We start from the raw sequence: 4,357 nt of genomic DNA on the forward strand, positions 1-4,357 counted from the left end.
TGTAATACGAGAGAGAAAAGGTGCGAATCTGGTAACAAATGGAGGAATAATTAATTCCCCCCAAAACAGCAGGGGGTCCATCTCTGGCGGTGGTTTGGCTTCAAGTGGGAATTAAGATGTCGAACAGACAATTGTAATTTGTCAAGTGTGGGGCGCAAGCGTTGCTATAAAAAGTAGCTGAATGCCATACCAAAAAATTGCTGCCAAACAGCCATTAGACTATAATAAAACGGACAAAATGAGTTGCAATACAGTTTTAAGCACATAGCAAGTGATATTAAAGTGTATATAAAGTAACTCACTTTGTAGTTCCATTGACGCTGTCCTTTGGCAAAATGCACTTTTTCTTTTATTGGACGTTGTCAAAATCATATTTGCCATCAGAAAAGAGCAGCGGTGTATCCATTGACCTTCTCCTTGTGCAAAGTGGACATGTCTTGCTTGCATGTTGTCCTCTGAGTGTGTCCAAGCAGTGGACACAGAAGCAGTGATGACAGCTGAGAGACACTGGATCTTTGCACGTCTCTAAACACACACAACACTGCTGCTGCTCTTCTACAGTTGACATCTTTGCAGGATGATCCATCATGTCCTCTAAATCCAGTTGTCACGACTAACCTACCTTAAGACGTGCTGTTGAACGAAACACGGCGCACACGAGTACATGTATGTACATATACTGTACGTGTACACCGGCTGTCATGTGGTTTTTTCCCTTCTAGTGGTACAAACGACGGACAAGTACACCACCTACGTAGCAGGACAAGGGGCGTGTCTGGGAACAGACACACCCCTTTTCTCCTGGAACAGACACGCCACTGGTTCCCTCTGGAACAGACACGCCCCTTTTCTCCTGCAACAGACACGCCACTGGTTCCCTCTAAGGTGCGCGTCATAATGCAAATTTCATCACACCTAGTGGGTGTGCACTCAGCCAGTGTTGTGACAATGTTGTGAGAATGTTGCGCAAATAACTGAACTCCTGAATGTTGGTTGTTGAATTAGTGACAAAAAAAAAAGACTTTTGTATGCTAAATTATGTGTGGATTAGCTTATTGCTAGCGGCAGTTGTTGCGGGGTTTCCTGGTCTCGTAAGTTTACGCACGGGTCTGCTGTGTGTCTGTGTGGACATCTTGTGTGACGCTCTAGCATTAATATGAGTGTGTATTATTTTCTTCTTTATTTTTTAGTGGAGAGAGATCCTTTTTGCCGTGGACTGTGTGTGACGCCCCGTTGTTTTTGTTTCTGTTCTAAAAAGGTATGTATGTTATGAGGTATTTTTGACATAGTTTATTGTATAAAAAATATAAAAAGAGTCGATGTGGGTGGGAAAGATGAGGTGTATTACTGCACATTTTAAGGATCATTTTTCTTAATATATATTGTTATTTGCTGAAGTATATATTTTATATACTGTGTTTTATTTAATTAATTTAATTGAGACTATTTTATGCTTTATTTACCTTTTCATTATTATTATTATTATTACTATTTTAGTTATTATTATTATTTCCACATTAAGAATACATAATTGAATTCAGTGAGCACTGACGCTCGGAGCTGTGGAGAGAGATCCTTTTTGCCGTGGACTGTGTGTGACGCCCCGTTGTTTTTGTTTCTGTTCAAAAAAGGTGAATAAATCCTCCATGATTCAACTCCTGTGTGTGCGCCTCACTACAAGATACACAACGCAGATCAACGACTGTTACATACACAGTTCATGAAAAACAATATTTGTTGTTATTGTCATTGTAAGTGGGCCTAAACACTTATATTAGAAATGGAAATGACTGCTGTCATTTGATTATAATAATAAGAGAATGTTGTCTGTCTATCTGTGTTGGCCCTGCGATGAGGTGGGGACTTGTCCAGGGTGTACCCCGCCTTCTGTCTGAATGCAGCTGAGATAGTCTCCAGCACCCCCCGCGACCCCGAAAGGGACAAGCGGTAGAAAATGGATGGATGGATGGAGATTGAAGTTGTTATTTAGTGAGGTTTGGGCCAGGTGTGCTGCTGGTGTAGCCACAGTGTGCAGGTGTGATGTTGCTCACATGGGCTCCACTCAATGCTCAGGGACTTTTTGCCTTTGCTCACACACATGAACAATTAGAGGGAACATTGCACACACCTTTTAAATAGTCCGTTTGGGGAGGGGAGGAGTCAAGGTGGAATTTTACCATGGGTGAAGTATCAGTCTTTTTGTACTAAAAATCTTTACATAATAATAATACCAATCAATCAATGTTTATTTATATAGCCCTAAATCACAAAAGTCTCAAAGGGCTGCACAAGCCACAACGACATCCTCGGTACAGAGCCCACATAAGGGACGTCGATGTGAATGACTATGAGAAACCTTGGAGAGGACCGCATATGTGGGTAACCCCCCCCCCTCTCTAGGGGAGACCGAGAGCAATGGATGTCGAGTGACATAATATTGTGAAAGAACAGTCCTTAGTGCAGTGGTTCTCAAACTTTTTTTGTCATCCCCCACTTTGGACAAGGGCGATTTTTCAAGCCCCACCTGCCCCCATCGCCCCAACAGAACGCTAACGCCAAGCTTAACATTTTCAAATTTATTGAACATCAAGTAACATCAAGTTGTATACATTCAAACTCAATAACATAAAATAACATCAAGTTCAATAATAAATAAAATAACTGTGCAGCTGTGGTATAACTTGCCCATCCATCCATTTTCTACCGCTTATTCCCTTTGTGGTCGCGGGGGGCGCTGGAGCCTATCTCAGCTACAATCGGGCGGAAGGCGGTGTACACCCTGGACAAGTCGCCACCTCATCGCAGGGCCAACACAGATAGACAGACAACATTCACACTCACATCCACACACTAGGGCCAATTTAGTGTTGCCATTCAACCTATCCCCAGGTGCATGTCTTTGGAGGTGGGAGGAAGCCGGAGTACCCGGAGGGAACCCACGCAGTCACGGGGAGAACATACAAACTCCACGCAGAAAGATCCCGAGCCCGGGATTGAACCCAAGACTACTCAGGACCTTCGTATTGTGAGGCAGATGCACTAACCCCTCTTCCACCGTGCTGCCTGGTATAACTTGCTGCAAGTTCAATAATAAATAAAATAACTTGCATCAAGTTCAATAATAAATAAAACAAAAGTGTTATAACTTGCATCAAGTTCAATAATAAATCAAAAAAAGGGTTATAACTTGCATCAAGTTCAATAATAAATCAAAAAAAGGGTTATAACTTGCATCAAGTTCAATAATAAATCAAAAAAAGTGTTATAACTTGCATCAAGTTCAATAATAAATCAAATAAAAGTGTTATAACTTGCATCAAGTTCAATAATAAATCAAATAACTTGCATCAAGTTCAAAATAAATAAAATAAAAGTGCCACTTTGCAATCTTTGCAAAAAAAAAAAGGAGGAGCTATGCATTTAGGAAGACAGGGCAAGTGACAGCACTTTGCCCTGGGAGAGCCACCTTGCTTCACTGTGAAACACATACTTGCCAACCCTCCCGGATTTTCCGGTAGACTCCCGAAATTCAGCGCTTCGACAGCATGTTTTCACGTCCGCTTTCCCACAATATAAACAGCGTGCCTGCCCAATCACGTTATAACTGTAGAATGATCGAGGGCGAGTTCTTGGTTTCTTATGTGGGTTTATTGTTAGGCAGTTTCATTAACGTCCTCCCAGCATGGCAACAACACACAACAACAGCAGTCACGTTTTCGTCTACCGTAAAGCAGTTCGTCTGCCGTAAACAGCAAGGTTGTGACACTCTTAAACAGGGCAATACTGCCATCTAATGTACATGCATATGTGACATTAACATCTAGGGCTTTTAGAGAGTGCAGTGCACAACTGCGCACACAACAAGGAGACGAAGCAGAATTCATCATCAGAGAGGGTGTTCAGCATTTGGTTAGAAAAATAATGACAGAGAATAGAACAAGGATGGACAATTCAACCCTTAACTCAACAATGAGTAGATGAGTGTTATGTGTGTGTATATGTGTAAATAAATTAACACTGAAATTCAAGTATTTCTCTTATTTATATATATATATATATATATATATATATATATATATATATATATATATATATATGTGTGTGTGTGAAATACTTGACTTGGTGAATTCTAGCTGTAAATATACTCCTCCACGCCCCCACCCCCAACCGCGCCCCACACTTTGAGAAACGCTGATTTAAGGAACTGATTCTAGTGATTCAGTACAGTCAAAAGAACTGCCGATCCCATCACTATCTTTTTGGCACTTTGGGGGCGGGTATGCTTAGACGGCCCCTCCTTTCTGATTGGCTGTGAGCATTTTTCATATGACCAATCATTCTCCAGCATAGCAACGTT

General features: G+C 41.4%; 1 long non-coding RNA gene across 1 annotated transcript in view; it reads right to left on the reverse strand.

Moving 5' to 3' along the window:
- Positions 1–712, reverse strand: part of LOC140677581 (uncharacterized) — a 9,341-nt gene extending 8,629 nt beyond the window's left edge. The window contains exon 1 of the long non-coding RNA XR_012049355.1: positions 623–712. This is a non-coding gene — a long non-coding RNA (uncharacterized lncRNA). The remainder of the gene's footprint in view (positions 1–622) is intronic.
- Positions 713–4,357: the final 3,645 nt, after the last annotated feature.

The sequence above is a fragment of the Nerophis lumbriciformis genome, linkage group LG03 (assembly GCF_033978685.3).
Source record: "Nerophis lumbriciformis linkage group LG03, RoL_Nlum_v2.1, whole genome shotgun sequence".
In the NCBI taxonomy this organism is placed as follows: Eukaryota; Metazoa; Chordata; class Actinopteri; order Syngnathiformes; family Syngnathidae; genus Nerophis; species Nerophis lumbriciformis.